Consider the following 18579-nt stretch of genomic DNA (forward strand, 5'->3'; position numbering starts at 1 on the left):
CTGGAAATAATATGGCTGGACCTAGCACAACTGCAGAATTTGCTTGGAAAGACAGTCTTTGGATAAATTAGACTAAAGATTTTTGAATACACACAGAATCACGAAATGTTTATATTTCTCTGCTTTTAGTTCTAAAATGTTACAAGATGACTTCATCATACAAAAAATAAATATGGCTTACAAAAATGCATCAATGATTTGTTTGAAATGTGTTTAACATTCAAAATGTTCTCATACCTTCAAAATTAGGTATTGTAGAGCACAGAGGTCATCTGTTTTCAAAGCCAGTCTGGCTTGATACGTAGGTTCACTAGAAGCACTTCATTTAAGGTGGCCTCTCCTAGGATAGACCTGAAGAAGAGCTCTTCAATAGCATCTGCATCAATGTCATGAAGAGAAGTGATTAGCTGAAGTATCCATGCAAACCTGCTTAGGTTTCTGTTGAACATCATTGATATAAACTCCATCAAAGCTTGCTGAGCTTCCTGCTGCAGTGTTTGTACATAGGGGAGACATTTTAGGACATGACGTCCTGCCAAAACGAAAAGTAAAACAATGAATCTTGAGTAAACATTTTAGTTCTGTACCCTTCATCATTGTTGTCTGGCTTTATAGTGCTACTCTCTCTAGAAAAGAACAAGAACTTTCTAAATGTACTTTTTGGAAAAAGAATATATGTGTAGTTCAATAATTTGGATAAACATTGCGCAGCATTGTAAGCACATTGGAATCCAGCATTCCCTTACACTAAATTCAGCTTTGAAATGGCAACACGAGGTAACTTTGACATGGAACAGATTGAGAAGCTTTGCAGCACTATTTATCCACCAAGTTATTCTGAGACTATAGTCTGGATAGGTAGAAATACTCTAGCTCTAACCTAAAATGAGTAGACAACATCAGCAAGGTGGAGGTGGTGGTTTGGAGTACCAGGCAGGCTGGCAGTCCAGAGTCATAGGTTTTCATCTACCCAACCCAATCTTCCTTCTGTTGTTGCCTCTAGACTAACCTGGGACCTTGTGGTTCTCCATGCTACCCAGATGCCTTCATACACAGCCTAAAAAGAGCACAAAGGCTTCCTGTGAGATGTAGCATGACCCACAGGAGTAGGAGAGAGCATTATATTCCCTGGTTTTGTACTCTCTTTCCTCAGCCATTTCTGAAGAGGGAAAGGTCTCTAGTGTTGCTCAGAGATCCCTGCAATCTCTGAAGACTTTTCTGCAGTGGCCCTCCGTGTGCTTTCAACCCAGCTCCAGCACCAAACCACGCAGTGTCCCATGCTTACTTGTTAGAAGGCACCATCATAACTGTGTTTGATACTACTGGACTCAGAGTATACACACAGAGCCAGATAAAACAGCTCTTCTGGTACCTTTGTATTCTGTTCTCCATCTGTATTTACTCTAAAGGGGTGAGAGAAAGAAGAAATCTCTGGGCCATGCTTCTGCTTAATTTAGTCATTTGGACCCGAACCATTTTTATGTATCCCATTGATTCCTAACTGAGTAAAATCTTGAACGTGCTTTCTGCTTGGGAATCATCCATCGCTTTCAACCATACCTGGTTTCTTTGCTAGGTCAAGGCTACATCACAGGCAATGACATTTCTAAACCACAGCAAGTACGAAGAGATACTGTCTCTAATACAGAGCATATACTGTCTCTATATAGGGGCATAACATTTGATGCTATCATTTAATTTAGTAATTTCACGTACTGATTATTTTTACTATTTGTGTAAATTAGGGTAAGTATGTTTAACAACTTAAATTAGTGCACAGGGAGACTGGAGAGCCCCCTTGGCCCAGTCTATGCATTGTGCTGATGCACAGGCTTAACTTTAAACACTCAGTGACTTAGGATTCAGTGAATAATGTGCCTGTTGCCTTATAGAGTCATGGCCTTGAGCCTTCAATCCCCGAGTGCTGACTTCTGCTCCCTTGCCTCCCACCTCTTGTTTTGACCTATCCCCAGGCCTACGTAGCACCTCCTACAGTGACTGACTCCACACCTGCCTGGGATGGGGTCCCAATGGCTTAGACTGGGACATGCAGGATCGTTCAATGAAGTCTGGGAGGTTCTGCCTTGCTGCCCTGTAGTAGGGCAAAAACAATCTGGTTGTCGTTTTTTTTTTTTTTTTTCCGTCTGTAGCTGGCTGCCCTTTTTCAGCACCTCTGTTCTCCCTAGACATCACTGCCAGAGGAGAAGAAGCTTCCACAAAGCCTGCAAGCAGGCTATCCAGAAATAAAGGGTTTGGAAAAGTCCCCCAGGAGTACCACTAGCTGCAAGCAGTAAGGAGGGTGCCAGGTGCTGGAGTTTTCATAGAAAGAAAGTTGTCAGGATTTTGTGTATTCAGGATGAAATTCCAATTGCTATATCCCTTCAAATCTGCTCAGTTTTCCCATTTGGCCTTCTTTTCTATGTAATCAAACACTTTTTAAACTTGCAGATAATGAGAAACTTGTTCTGAGATCTCACATAATAATACTCAGTCGAGTGTGTTCCCAGCTGAACTGCAACACATCTTTTATGACAAAAGTCCTCCTGCAGCCCTGATGGAGTTACACAGCAGCAATATTTTTCACAGGTCCCATCTCCTCACAGCACAGTTGCTTTTCAGAGAGTTGTCAGAAGCAAGAAGAGCACTTTCATTTCGTGCCATGCTGTTGATGTCCGGTGGGACAGGACTGCCTGCTCCTTCCTCTTCCTCTTACCCACATCCTAGAGAAGACCTCGCAGCTGGGCCCTTCACCTGAGCACACACTGACCTTTCTGAAGCTACCGAGCTAAGTAAGGAAGGGCAATATCTTCTTTCCTGGATCGTTCCTCGCTGCTCTCTCCAAGGCTCTGAGTCATCGCTACCTCTGTCTTGAAAGAGAAGTTGGGCTGGGATTATCTTTGCAACCTCGTGTTTCTGCTGCCTAATCATCCTGAGGAGATTGTGCTGTCGCAGGAGGGCCTACCCCCCGTGCTGCCTGCTACCACTCCCTCTCCAAAGGGATTTCTTATGACAGTAACCACAATCTCTATGCTCCAAGAGATTGTGTAGGCACAGAGGAAGCCCTGCTGTGCTTGTTTTTCATGTTTCTTGCCCAAACGCTAGCCTCGCTGTGCTGCTCCAGCCACATTTCTGGGCACCTGGTTGAACTCTAACTCACAACCCAGCTCTGGACTTCTCCATGCCTGGTCCCTTCCCTTTGCTCTGTCTGCTTTCAGTTGTCCTAGCAGGAAATAAACCACACAGAGCAGGAGTACACGAGGTACCCCATGATCCAGAAAGGATTTAGCATTGTCGTTGCTTGCGACTGCCTGAAATCCTCTTGGAACCGAGGCCTGCAAAATATTAAGATTTGGCCAAACATCAAGCCAAAACTAAGAGGCCAGCTGAAAATGTGCTGCATGTATGCAGAAGGCATTTTCTGAGCCTGGTGGAAAGTGTTCAAAAAACATTAAGAATAACTGTGAAAGAATAGCTGTGCAAATTTACTTGCAGCAAAGCAGGTAGAAGAAGGGCAGTTTGGGCTGTGTTAAAGCCCCCAGCAGCTGCTTCAGCCCAGAGTCATCCACCTGAGAGCCAGGGCTTCTTCTTGAAGCTCTCGGCTGTCTCTGCAGACAGCGTGAAGGACTGCTGGGCCTCCGGGGAATCAGCAGTCGGCAGAAGGCACGGATCCAGAGCGTAACGCTGCTGCTGCCACTGCTTTCTCCTTCATTAAGTGAAAATTACATTTTATCCGCAGAGATAATAAAAATGTCTGCTCGTTAAACTGCGTAAGCTTCTGCAGATGAGGGATTTATCCTCTTCTCATCACACTGGATAAAGCAGCCTGATTTTATTGTGAAAATTTGAGAAAACAACTTGCGCTGAAACGAATTCCACTGGTTTGCTGCTGCAGCACAGGCACTCAGCACAGTACAAGCCATCTGGTTGACATTACACACAAAGCAACAGAATCCGAACCCTACTGGAAATAAATACAAAGCCACTACAGCCTCTGAGCGGCCTATAAGCCGCTCACCGCATGAAATACCATGGAGCAACTGAAGCCTTCAAGCATCCTTTTGGTGTAGCCCCAAGTACAGCACGCTGCTGACAGTGCAGCCAGCAGCCCGGATGGCTGTGGAGGGAGGCAGGGACCCGAGCCAGGGCGGGCTGGAGGCAAAAAGACTTTCCATTTACGTTAGAGGACTCAAAGCTCAGCTTTGAATGAGTCCCTGCCTCTGTGGTGCTGACCTGGGCAACCTCCCTTCCATTACAAATGAAAATGCCAAATGTCCTCCTAGGCACTTAACCAGCTGTGTAATTTCCAGGAGAACTTACCAGAATGGAAAAGAATAATTCCTTTGAGATATGCGTATTCTCTTACGCTTATGTCCAGGTCCCAAAATTTCCACAATAAATTCTTAATCTTCTGAACTTCTGCTAAGGATGTCCCCAGGGATGAGCTGCCTGGTTCACTGCTAGCTGTTGAAGATTGAATGAGGAGAAGTTTTTTCAATAAACTGGGGCCCAAAACCTCTCGCAGGTCAAAATCCACCCTTTTTGTGCCAGGCCCAGGACAAAAAGAGGAGCCCAGTTCTGCAGTATGAGGACAGCCCGATCCTCTCATGGCACATGATAAAAAGAAGGCAAGTTCCTAACAAAAATTGACAAAATTGCAAGTTCCTAACAAAAATTCTGCAGGAGCACTCCAGAAGCTCTGCTGCACGTGGCTCCTGGCGTTTTCAGCCAACTCCTCTCATCCACACAAGAGCAATGGCTTCTTGCTATGGAGTGGTGAGGTCCATGACACTGCTGGTGCCATTTATCCTCATTTTGATGCTCTTCATTAAGGATCTGGTACAGGATGCTCTCGGCATGGCTCGTCTCACACTGACACTCCCCAAATTTCTCAGCTGGGCTCTCCCCCACCTTGGAGCCAGCAGTGGGCTGCAGGTGTCCCTCCCGTGGCAGCAAACAGCAGGCACAGGGCTATGCTCCCGCAGCCCAGGAGAGCGTTTCTGCCCAACAGCGAGGCTTCGTGCACTTTTTATACACAGAGAAGCAACGTGACCCAGTCTGTAAAGCCATCTTGTAAAACCACTTGTTTGCCCCCGGCCGCTCCCGCCTGCAGCCCAGGCAGGTGGGGCAGCATTGCACAGGCTGCCACAACCCTGCAGCAGCACTGGGTTTTCCCCTCCATGCACTCAAAGAGGATGCTTTTATTTGTTGTTAAAAGGAGCTACCCGAAGATGCTGTGGATGTGCACGATTATTTTTCATCAGGCACTTAGCAGTCTCAGTACTTCACGCTGTAGTTTGCAGGATGTGACCCAACACCAAGGAGCTCACAGCTGAAAGTCCCAGGGATGTAAATCTCATGCATCTGAATTACTTCATCTTCCTGGAGGTTTGAGAGGGACTTCAGAGAATTCAGGTGCTGTAGTTCATTGTATATGATAGCTCCGAACACTGAACACGGATACCTCTCCCTGACTTGCTGAGTATTTTTCATACACGCTGTGGAAATAAAGCTGATGAAGAAAGAGAGCAAAATGGCAATTCACACTCTTGCATGTCTGAGCTTTTGTAGCAAAGCAAAAGCTGAACACTAGCATTGCACGGACTATTCAATCTACATCAGGGAGCATTAAACAGCAGGAACTCAGACTTGAGAAGAAATTCATCCCTCAAGTTTTTGCTACTTTGCACACTCTTGGCTGCTCTTTTATGGGGAGGAGGTACCAAGGTTTTTCACCAAGCCTAATGTTTGTGTATTGCTGCCATCTAAGCTCTTAGTGTGCCTTCCAGGAAAGCAAACATGAAAGCCACAGCTCCGAGAGCTTGTCCAGCTCTCCATCTGTTCAGTAGCTCTCTTCTGTTGGCCGCTGGTGTACTATCAAAGAGCTCGTTAGCCCTTAGCTTAAATGGCATGGCAACAGAGGTCCCCAGGCTGGCCCATCCTCATCCTTGCTACAAAACTCCAGCCAGGCTGAGGTTCAGTTCAATGAACTCTAGTTGCAGGGTTAATGCAATTTTGGGCTCTGCTTGAGTTAAAGATTGGCTAGCGGCTGGACTAGAAACAGAGTGAGCTTGCTAAAATCATTCTTGCACAGAGTTTGCTTGTGAAAAGTTCTCTCTGCTGATTTCCTGTGAATATTGTGCTGTGTAAGTAATCGAGGTAGGAAAGCAAGCTCTGGTAAAGCCCATTCCTTCTCTGAGTCCAAAGGAAAAATAAAATGACTCCATTTGAAAAGAGCATTACTTCACAGTTCACCCTCCTTTCACCATCATGGTTCACTTCATCATTTCACAGTTCCTATTAATTGTCCTTATTAAAATTCTACCCCAGATTAAATTAGATCCTTTCCTTTTTTTTTTTTTCTTCTGACATCTGCATCAGTTTAGAGCCCTGAAGTCCAGTAACACGTGGCATTGGATGGATACCTTTTCTATTTATCAATTCATCCTAGTTGATTTCCCTTGATACCATTTAGTTCTAAGAGGCAGAAGCAAACAGGGTCTTTCTAACAGGGATTCCTGGTACATTTTAATAGCTTTATGATTATTTACCAAAAAATACAGAGTATTCCTGTTACAGCAGCAATACTTCTTTCTTTTAAATCTTAAAAAGTATACTATTCATAAAACAGTTTTCTGATATCAGAAATCCCCATGTTTTTTATGTCTTTTAGCTGTTTCTAGCATGATAGTTTGAGAATAGTAAGACACACTCATGCCAGTGTTATTTCTTCTGTTTATCATTTATCACTCTGCTTTTCAGTCAGTGAGATACACACAATTACGTGCTTCCACCAGATTCTCTCTGCAAACATCAGAATTGCTACTTGGGCACAAGTGCTGCTGTATGGGCAACAAAAAAATGCACCCGAAGTGCACACACAACATTGCTGCAGACAACTCGTGGATATTCACATCATCACTGGGAACTGTCCTGCCCCGAGCCAGGCTTTTCCACCTGCCCCATGATGAACGTTGCTTTGCACATCTGTACTTTGCTGTAGACAGGAATGAGTTTAATATAGCTCTTCACCTTCATTGTGTGATTCACAGGCAACGCAACCTTCTTCCTAAAATCCATGGATTTCTCCAATTATTTGCAATAATTACCTGCTGAGCCTGGCTTCCCACGGCGAGCAGGCTTTATGCTCTCTGAGCAGCATGGTCAGCAGGAGCTGAGGGATGTTTGTGGCTAGTAAATATCCAAAGACTTATTCACATTCTTAAAGACATTGTTGAGCCCAAAAGTATAAGGCACGCAGTGTTTTTGGCCCTTAGCCCCTAGCTTTAATTTGCCTAATAGAATATCTAGAAGGCTGAAGAGACTTGGTCAAATACAGGAGCTTAAGGGCTACATTGTCCAGTATTTTACCTTGGCAGCTGCCAAATGTGAGTGCTTCAGGAAGAAAGTAAGACATGCACCACGTCTCTCAGGAGTACTCTCCTTGCTTTCAGTCTTTTGCAGCTGAACCAGGGCAGTTCTCATGCAGTCTGCCCTCGAAGCCACGTGAACATCAGCCTGGGCAGGCAGCAAGGGGCTCTGTGGATGCCGAACGTGAGACAAAACCCGATCGAATGACAGTCACTGGGTTTGGTGTCTTCTTGCTCTTGTTTGTAAATGTTAAAAAACAAATAAATAAATCTCATCATCGTGGCTCTGGCCCTACGCATGCCATAGAGCACTTGCTGCTATTGCGATATTTCTCCCCAGTTTAAAGGCAAGATTTTGTTTAAAGCAGCTCACAGAAAAGGGCATGAATCTGGAGACGTGACAGGCCTTAAGCCGTCCAACGTAAATCCTTTGCATTTTGCATGCTAGAAAAATTGGTTAACCTTTATAAGGGCACACCTGGCAGGGGTGGGGGAGAGAGATTATAAAATCCACCAGAAGTGACCTCACAGCAGACAGTGCCAGACATTTTACTGCAGCTCCCCCAGCAAGGAGGCAGAGTTTGTGCAGTCACCCTTATCAGCACCGGGGCAGGCACCACCTGTCAGTTTAAATATAAGCAGATAGACCGCTTATTACAGCTCAGCAAATGCAAAGTGAGGGAAAGCAAAGTAGAGAACGGGCACAGATGTGAAAAAGCAAAGTTAGGAAATGCTCCTGGCTGGCAATGCCATCTTCAGAGGGACACTGAAAAGGTGACTTACCCCAGCAGCCCTCTCCCCTGCTGAACAGCAGGCTGAAAGCTGAAAACAGTGGTAGAGAAAAACATTTTTAACACAGTATGGAGCCCACTGTCTTATTAAACTGAAATCTATTTTATATCATTGAAGATAAATATCTAACCTAGTGCTTAGCATCTCCATAAATACTACATATTAGCTAGAAAAGGTAAGATGGCAGATTAGATATGTGGTGTAAATATTCAGACTTGTCTTTACACATTTTATTTATCTCACAATAAAATGAGAAGGGTCCTAACAAGTAATCTGTGATCCAACAAAATAAATCCTCAGTACTTTCATTTTATTTTGAAATAAACAAGGTGAGAGTAACTTCCACTGGGGTATAGGACTGATGCATTGAATTTTCCCTGTGCCAAAAAAAAAAAAAAAAAAGCCCAAACTTCCCTGGTTGTTTGCTATAGGATAACTGCTACATCAATAACTCTTACATGAAATATCTATCTATTAATAGAGAAGAAAGAAAAAAACCTGTCTCAAAACCATGATTTTCTGAGAGCCCGGACTACTTAAACTGATAAAAAATTCTATGTTGTTTGGGTTTGATTCTTCAAAATCAGTCACCAATTATCTCACAGAGCCTGCATGTACAAACCTCCAACCCCAGACAGATTTTCCATCAGACATTTCCTAACCACAGTTTCCCCAGCAGAGCCCCATTTCTTCTCCCTGTCTTTGATCTCCCTGCCTTGCTTGCTGTGACTTTCTCCCACCACACCCCTGCCAAGGTGATACTTACTCCTTTCTCTCACAGCTGTTTTTTCATCTGATTTGAAACACACCTGGGAACAGTCCTGATGCTGCAGTGGAAGGATTTTATTGCGGATCTATTCCCTTACTATTTTCCCACTGTTTCCCAGAGGGGCAGGGACAGACCCACCACATCAGGGGACCAGCACATCTGGGGATCCCTGCAACTGAGAGCAGTACCAAAACCCAATCCACTTTTGGAGCTTAAACATTTTTGAAAAAGCTGCACATCTGAGTCTAAGCACATCTTCAATGGTATGAGCTTGAATTAAGATTCTCTGATACCAAACACAACCAATATTCAGCCCTTTATACTTGTACCTAAGTGGCACCACTAAAGACCAATAAGGGTCTGCCAACCTTTTTTCAGGCCCTTTGAGTTGCCCTGACAAAAATGGGAAGGAAGAAAAGATGCAATGTGGCTGCATACATGAGCCTCTACTGGCAGCCTTCTGTAACCAGAATACTGAGACTAGGAAAATAAATTTCAAGAACTGAAATCCAGAGTAAGATTGTTACAGCAAAAAAAAAAACAAACATCCGCAGCAAAAGTACAGTCGTGGCAGTAGTAATGATTTCTGTTGATTTGTTTGTTCTATAACTTGACAAATAACACCCTATGTTACTTTTCCAAATGCCAGAACCCGCGGAGGGAGGCTGGGGGTTAGATCCTGCCCCAGCTCCCCCTCCTGCTCCATCCCACAGGCAGGTGACAGCAGCACTTCCCGACTTGGGACAGCTGCCGGTGATTTCGTTCCCCATGAAGTTACACTGAGCATGGAAGCCAAGACTGCAACTCATTCGGTAGCAAAAGCAATGTTTGGAAGGACAGCATTTGCATCTGCTCTGCTTGCTATCATACACACTGATTTTACTTTCCAATAAACTACAAACTATAGCAAAGTGTGGATTTCTTTCTCAGCATAGGAATAAAACATCCAGTAGAAAAAAAAAAAAAAAAAAAAAAAAAAAACTGTGAAAAATTTAATTTCACACACATTTTCCTCTTCAGGAACAATCAGCGCAAGATGTCCAGTTTATTGTGACTTCAAATGTCATCTTTAATCTCCCAAAATCTGGAGCAAATAATTTAAGTCAAAACAAATGGTTTAAAAAAAAAAATGTTTTTACTCAAAATGTCAAAACAAGAAGTTTTCTCTTTAAAATCTACTAAAGTTACAGCAAATAATTTAGAAAATATAAAGAGAGCCATGCGTATCAGCATTTATGTATTTTTGAAATACATAAATATTTTTGAAAGAACCTTTTTATAAATTCATGTATCCACAACAAACTATGGTTTGAAGAACACCAAGCAGAGGCTCAGCTGTTTCATTAGCCAGCCTTTCTCAGCTGCTGATTGAATTTGTGTTTCAGTGTGTATGGAGGATTAGAAAATTGTTAATATAGCATCAAAACTGTCCACAAACAAAAAGTTGTACAAAAAGTTGTTTCCAGGACAAATAGAACAAAAATTCAAGTAGAAGACAGGAAATGGCACCCCACAGAATAATCGTAATAACAGGAGAGAAAGAGGTCTTTGGAAGACTCTGTTCTCAGAAGTATTACCAAGGGTGTTTTGACAGAAGAGTAAGTATGTGCACAAGTACTGATGTGATCAAAGTAAATGATTTCCACGGTGCAGTAGCAATGTAGTGTCACAGTTCCCTTTTAATTGCACTTCTGGCATTTGCAGTAAACACATGAAAATGATTAAGATGCCACATGGTCACACAGCCACTTCGGTAGCAAAAAGGATAACAGCAAGAGATTAAGAGTGATGTCTTCATGCACTCTGTTACACATTAAATCCCAACACCAAAATCTAAACACATGGAGAAGTTAAAAAAAAAAAAAAAAAAAAAAACGAGGGAGCAAAATGAGCAAACAAATAAAGGAAAAATCTTAGAAAAAGATTTCAATACTGATTATTGTTGTTCATTATTAGAAATTATCACTTCACTGTCTGAGCTAAGAGTTGACTAAGAAAGTTCTAATCTGAAGGCCAAAAAAGTTAAGAGCATGGGGGGATCCTTGTTTTGTTGGAGCTATCACAAAACAAATGAATATAAAAAGTACAGGTACATCCTAGTTTATTTCTCCCCTGAACCTAGAACATCTAGATGTGAAAGTAAAAATGGAAAATGGATTAATGCTGATCATCATATCATTATTTTCAATATGCTTGCTAGGATGTCCATGTAACACTCGCTATTTCTTGCGATACAAATATCTAGCAAGTACAGCACTGATGGAAAAATATTCCCCCGTTTACAGGGTGCTATGAAGCCTTGTTCAATCCCTTTGATTTTGAGACTTTTTTTCTGCATCTACCATCTGACAGATCCCGGTACACTTTTGAGTCTCTACATGTGCAAACGGATTAATTATCAGTAGGATGTTGACTTGACTGGTACTTGCATGAATGAACCCACTGACTCTGCGCCTCAATCCAATTCTGTGCCTGTCCTGGTTTCAGTTAGAACAGAGTTAATTTTCTTCCTAGTAGCTGGTAGAATGCTATGTTTTGGCTTAGGATGAGAAGAGTGCTGATAACACCCCGATGTTTTCATTGTTGCAGAGCAGTGCTTATACTGAGCCAAGGACAGCTCAGTTTCTTGCTCTGTCCTGCCAACGGGCAGGCTGGGGGTGCAGCAAGAGCTGGGAGGGGACAGACCCAGGACAGGTGACCCAAACTAGCCAAAGGGGTATTCCATACCATCTGACGTCATGCTAAACAATATATAGGGGTGGCTAGCCGGGGGGAGGGGGCCGGACTGCTCGGGGTTAGGCTGGGCATCGGTCAGCGAGTGGTGAGCAATTGCATTGTGCATCACTTGTTTGTACACATTATTAGTAGTACTACTATTATCATCATGGTATTATTATTATTGTTGTTGTTGTTATTATTTTCCTGTCTTATTAAACTGTCTTTATCTCAACTCACGGGCTTCACTTTCCATTTCTCTCCCTCGTCCCAGAGAGGGAGGGGGGAGGGTGAGTGAACGGCTGTGTGGTGTTTAGCTGCCGGCCGGGTTAAACCACGACAGCGCCTCAATCCAATGCTGCACCTCAATCCTGATGTCAGAGAGTACAGAAGAGTACACTATCCCCGAGGGCAACGTAGAAACTACCTGTTGCTTCTCAGGTTTAAAAGTTAAAAGGTGTAAGCAGCTGTTTGAGTACCATACTGACGTATACAGGTACATTTTCCTCTCCAATGTCCAAGTTGGAGTGCAACATTTTTCATCGTGCTCTCAGATCAGGATTCTGATTCTAACAATGGTTCCTAGTGCAAATTTCCAGAGAAGGGGAAAGCAAACCAGTCCTGACTGCTTTGAATGAGATGGAGAGAGCAAACAAACGTAGACGAAGAAGATAAACCTGTAGGAATGTTTTCAGATAATTGCCACTGTCCAAAAGCTTTAGAGAGGTTGAATCCTTCAAAGTTCATTACTGAAAACTCCGGCAGCATCACTGAATTTGAAGGAGTAAGATAGACTTGCACCATCGCAGAGCCTCAGCCACAGTTTAAATGGGCACTGCCTCTAACTTCACAAGAATGAAAGAGAAGAGGTCATCTTTCTACCTTGTCAGCTACTGGCAGACCTAGAGAAAGAAAAAACAAGAGTTGTTAACATTAGGATGTAATGCTTTTTTTAGGACATCTCACCAAATGTGTAATATTGAGTAGTAACCGGACAACAAATGAAAGGGAAGAAGAAGGAGTAGAAGGTACTTGCATGGCCTTAATTTCCGTGGCAACTGACAGCAACCACAATCCGCAATGATTTCTAAGTGCCTTGCACCATTGACCCTTGAGGCACAAAAACGGGATTCCCACGTTAGGTAAGGGGAGTACAATCCCTCTTGAAACACAAGAGTCTGGGGACCGCGACTGAGTACTGAAAATCTTAAGGCTAGGATGTTCACGTACCAGAAAGGAAACTCACATTTTAGCACTAAACAACTACCTTTCGAGGCAGGCTGGGAACCGGTTCTTTTTAACACAGGGTCCATTTCAGATCTTCAAAGCTAAAGAAATGGTTGACTGCTCTGTTGAATTGTGCTCCAGGCAGAAACACTCACGTTTCTATTAACAGAAAGCTCTTTATACCTTGCTTCTATCCTAAAGATGAGTTTTGGATTCAAACGTATCATCTGACAATGATCTCCAGAAGCCTAGTGTTTGTTTTCAGTCTGACCATCAAAAGTTAAACCAAACTGCCCAGATGTAATTGCAAAATCCAAGGACAGAGAATTATATGCAGGTTGACTTCACAGACAGAAAACAACTGATAAGAGACAATATGACATCTGACTGTAGTTAACCTTTAATTGGGATCCAACAACAGCATGTGTGTGCTAACCATGGCGTTTCAAACACAAACACACACGTAATCCCATCTTGTTTATGCAATAAGTAAAATTAATGTAAAACATTAATCTTTGATCTAATTTGATGATGTTTATATTATAAAACTACTCTGCAGTCAGTGCCATTTGATACCAAACCTCAAGTAGGATTGCTTTGATTTTGTCTTTACTTCACCCTCCGTGAAACCAGGCCCTTAATAATCCCATTTGCGAAGACAGCAAAGTTTAAAAAGATGAAAAGCCATGATTTACACATACCTATATTTAAGCACAAACAGTCCTCTTTGATCAGGTTATAGCATATGCTTTGCTGTGTTTTAGACAAGTCTTGAGAGAAAGCCTGGGGCAGCTTTCCCCAGCTATCATCACCTATGGCTGATCCCTTGCTGCACCTCTCTCCAGTGGTGTAATTCTGATTTCCCTGCTCATATTCATAACAGACAGAGAGAGAAGAAAAATGGGAAGCAATCCATTTGTTTCCACCTAAATTTATTGATAAAGTCCTTCGCACCTTCATCCCTATCTTTCACCCTATGGAGAGATTTCAGTCAGGTTGAATAAGCCTACAGGTAGGTAGAAATATTCCTCTCCACGCCCTGAAAAAAAAAAAAAATCCTTTTTGAACCGTTATATAGTCCTTTCTTACATCCTGATGGATAGGAACCGTTTTCTTTTAATACATATGACAATCTGCATTAAAATGGTGTCCCAGAAATATTCCTGAGGTATGTGGCCACAGCTCTTAACTCTGAACCCTCTGCAGAACATCAGCATGACCAACAGCGCCAAACCTCCCAACCTGGTCACCAGCCTCGCTCAGTAAAGCTAAAGTCCCGGAGGATTTATGCACAGCAGAAAATATTTAGGGAGCAAGCAACTGATCCAATGACAACAGGCGTTCATTCTCCACATCCCGTTAGACTCACGTCACTCAGCCAAACTGGCAAAAAACATTTTAAAATTTGCTTTGCGTATCATTGAATTTAAGCATGAGCAGCCCTGTTGACTCAAGCTGGCTCTACTGAATTAACTAAAGCCTTTTATCTGTCTGAAATTTCATCTGCTGCAGAGGAGCGCAGGAAGAGAAGAGTCACTGAGAAAAATAAGGTCCTCAATGAGGACACAAATAAGAGCAAACATAAAAGCAACGTCACCCTCACGTTTTAGACTGCTGAATTTGTGTACAATTAAGCATAGCACACAAAGTGAAGCAGAGGCTCGGAGAGGCCCTGCAGCTTGTCATATGGGCAGCAGTAGGTTTGAGATTCAAAATGATTTCTCCTCATGCTTCGCCTCACGGCCTGCCAGCTGGGGCCCTTAGGAGTCACAGGGCGAGCCCAGAACCGAAGCTCTTCACCTTCTCCCTTCCTGCTCTGTAGCAGGGATCCTGGTACTGCGGCTTTATGCCTTTGGGAGCCTGTTCCTGTGCTGACAAGCCTGAAGTGGCCCAGCCTCTGAAATACAGACAGAAATACTCCTGGGGCACAACCTTAAGGCCTGCAGCACTTGCCAGAGAAGCACACACCTCCTCCGCGTTCCTCCAAAGTAACAGGCTTAAACCTAAGTGCCCCTCGGGAGGTTTCCCTGGGCAGGGCTCCTGCTGTGCTTTCGGGCCTCGCTCCCTGGTCAGCAGTGTCCACAGCAGGAGCCAACTCTTCCTCTGTTTTGGTCAGACACTAGTTCAAGCCGTTGTCAAAAAGCAGATTCTCCCAAAAAGCAGCACACAGCCATCCATCGGCATTACCCAGCCTGCCCTCCCTTGAGTGACAAAGCACAGAAGCCTCCTTGCTGAGCAAGGCCAGGGCAACCAAGGACGCTTTGACCACGGGACCTGCTCAGGAGCTCTGCTGCTTTTGGGAACTGTGTGACACCAAGCAGATTCACTCAGCCACACAAAGGTGTTCTTCCCCTTTATTTAGCACAGGTGAGGCCATACCTCAAGTATTGTGTTCAGTTTTGTGCCCCTCGCTACAAGAAGGACATGGAGGTGCTTGAGCGGGTCCAGAGAAGGGCGACGAAGATGGTGAGGGGCCTGGAGAACAAGTCCTACGAGGAGGGGCTGGGGGAGCTGGGTTTGTTCAGCCTGGAGAAGAGGAGGCTCGGGGCAACCTTATCCTTCTTTGTAAGTACATTAAAGGAGGCTGCAGTGAGGTGGGCATTGGTCTGTTCTCCCACGTGCCTGGTGACAGGACAAGGGGGAATAGGCTAAAGTTGCACCAGGGGAGGTTTAGGTTGGGTATTAGGAAGAATTTCTTTACTGAAAGGGTTGTTAGACATTGGAATGGGCTGCCCAGGGAAGTGGTGGAGTCACCATCCCCAGAGGTCTTTTAAAAACATTTAAATGTAGAGCTTAGTGATATAGTTAAGTGGAGGACTGGTTAGTGTTAGGTCAGGGGTTGGATTCAGTGATCTTGGAGGTTTCTTCCAACCTAGGTGATTCTGTGATTCTCTTACAGGAGACTGCCTTTGTGCTCAAATCTGGACCTTCCACTGCCTGCACTGATATTATGGAGGGCTGTAAAGGGAGGGCAATGTGGGCATGAAACTGGCACAGCAGCAGCCTTCAGCTTTCAGGCCCAGTAGCTGGCAACCAGTCCCTCCTCAGATAAGTACTCCTGTTGTTTTCACAGCACTGGCTCTCCAAGAAAAGAGCTCAGAGCTAAAGCACTCCTTATTTTGTCTCTTTTTAGGTCTGTCAATCGACAAATCTCATCACCCTACCAGGAGTAAGTGGAAGGACTGGTGATATATATACTACATAGATAGTTTTGTGCACTAAGGCACAATGCCAATAATCCAGGGAAAGAAAAAAGAGGTCAGAAATAAGTGATTTCACTAGATGGCTCTTTTTAATATATATTTTTTTAAATAAATTTCCTTAAAAAAAACTCAGGGTACAGTCCACCCATTTAAAGTTTTTACTATCAGCAATACTATGGTGCCCTCAAGTGGCTGCAAACACTGCGATATGTGCTATAAACCGAGGTTTCCTCATGACCATGGTACGTGCTGTGTGGCCTACAAGCAGGGCCTGTGAGCACAGCTCTTGGGGGCCTTCCCCAAGAGCCCTCTGCGAGGATGGAGGAATAAAGGCGTTTCAGCATTCAAAGCATGCCAGACCCAAAAGTCTAATCAAATCTCTAATTTATGTTTTAATGTAGTAGAGGCATGTTTGGAAAAAATATAGCAAAAATGTTTTCTTCTGTCAAATGGCATTTCTTTTCTCACTTTAACAGATGCTCCTTCCCTCTCCCCTTAACTTCCCAGCACTGGTCAGCTAGAGCTTGCTATATTAAAGGTTTTCAAAGGAATTATTGGATTTAGGGACACAACAGCAACAACAAAAAAGAAAGATTGCAGCATTACCTTTCTGATGTTGCTAAGGGGTAAGGGAAAATCAAGGGGCTTCTGAGCCCCAGCCACAGGCCAAATACCATGGAACTTGATTCCCCTTCCAGATGCAGTACCGTTTTCCTTCCTCTGGAAATCAGCAATTGATGCCAAATTGCCCGACATTGGTCCTTGCTGATGTGTTGTCGCCAGCCTGCTCTGCCAGCCGTTGTGCAATCCTTGTTTTGTTCCCCCACCAGAAGACCTCTCAGTCATGACTCCAGCAGACAGGGCTCACAAACACTTCTCCACCCAACCCTGGTGTTCTGCAAGAGCCTGTCCTTTCCCACCCACCAAACCTGGAAAACCACCAGGGAACTGCTGAAACACAGGGTCACAGAGGTGCCACCACAGGTTACAAACTCTCGTCCCCTTCTTCCAGTCCTCCAGAGATCAGGACAAGGACAAGATGGTTCAAGACTGGTCATACTGGTCAAGACCTTCATACTAGCAAGTCAGACCAGTGACACGACTGGTGAGCTGGTTTGCTGCCAGCTGTGCTATTTCACTGATGGCAAGCTACCTACCAAATATTTTGCCATACAGCAGACACAGCCATTGAGCCAGAGGAGCATCTCTCCATACCCTTTGCGAGGTCTATCTCACGTAAGGGGGAATGAATGGGTAATTAAGATAACCTAGGCACTGGGTGAAGCAGATCTGTGAGACCAATAACACAAATATCACAGCAGAACGTAGAACAGAAAACAGCAAGAACTTAAAGGTAGTTAACAATGAGCTAGACACAGGAGTTAACAGCACACTAGAAAAGACACAGATCCCAATTATGGCTTCCTCCTTCCCATTTTCAGTTTAGGAATGTACCGTGCTCTTTGTCACATCAAAGAGTTACAGGGGCAGCACGAGCTCTAGCAAACACCCCTAAAGAAAACAGGGAAGATCACGGGAGGGTGGAATAGAAATACAAGGACTCTTAACACCCAGTTGACATAATTTTAAAACAAATCCCTCGTTTTTAACTCAAAGATCACACGATGAGCCTCACTGAGCTTCGTGCTCAGAGGTCATAGGACAAGCAACACCACCACTAGAGAGGACTTGAGTCATGGTGGGCACAGTAGATTTTAAATTAGCTTATCATAGCAGCTAAGTTATCTCAGCTATATGCTGCACAGGCAGAGGGAGGTCTGTTAGAAGAACAACACAGGTGTGGATGCACATTCACACACGTGCTCAATTCACTGCCCATCACAGCCCTTTCTGCAGAGCTGCTCCCAGGCAGGCAGTCCCAGCCTGTCCTGGCACCCAGGGCTCTTTCTCCCCAGGGGCAGGGCTTAGCATTAGCCCTTGCTGGATTTCACGAGGTTCCTGTTGGCCCATTCCTCCAGTCTGCCTAGGAAAGGCAGCCCTGCCCTTAAGCAGCTGTCATCTCCAGGCTTAATGAGGGCGCCTTGCATTGCCTCCTCCTCCAGGCCATTCATGAAGATGCTGAATAGGACGCACCCCAGCACCTGGAGGCCAGCACCAGTGGAGAACTACAGGAGGCTGCGAATTAAATACAACCCCTACTCTGTGATCCCACTCATCAAGCCCATGTTTCACCCATCTGGATGTCCAGCCACCCAGTCCCTTACTTCCTGCTTCAGACTGTAGGAAGCTGTGTCAAAAGTCTTGCTAAAATGAAGATAAATGTTGCTCCCCTCTTGTCCACAGATCCAGTCATTGCATCATTGAAGGCAATCAGGTTAGTGTACCATGACTTAATGTGCAGAGCAGCTTTGGGAAGAATTGGCAATATAAGACTAGAGCTACAGCAAACTGTATTTATTAGAAGGAGCATTCCTAGGTACACAGAAATCGTGATAAGTAGGAGTCAATCCAAGCCACAGCTGTCTAAGCAGGAAGGATTACAGAA

At 44.1% G+C, this 18579-nt stretch overlaps 1 pseudogene; it reads right to left on the reverse strand.

The window, feature by feature from the left end:
- Positions 1-278: 278 nt before the first annotated feature.
- Positions 279-16919, reverse strand: LOC137853101 (nuclear receptor subfamily 0 group B member 2-like; annotated as a pseudogene).
- Between the last annotated feature and the right edge of the window lie 1660 nt (positions 16920-18579).

This window comes from Anas acuta, chromosome 3, assembly GCF_963932015.1.
Source record: "Anas acuta chromosome 3, bAnaAcu1.1, whole genome shotgun sequence".
Lineage (NCBI taxonomy): Eukaryota > Metazoa > Chordata > Aves > Anseriformes > Anatidae > Anas > Anas acuta.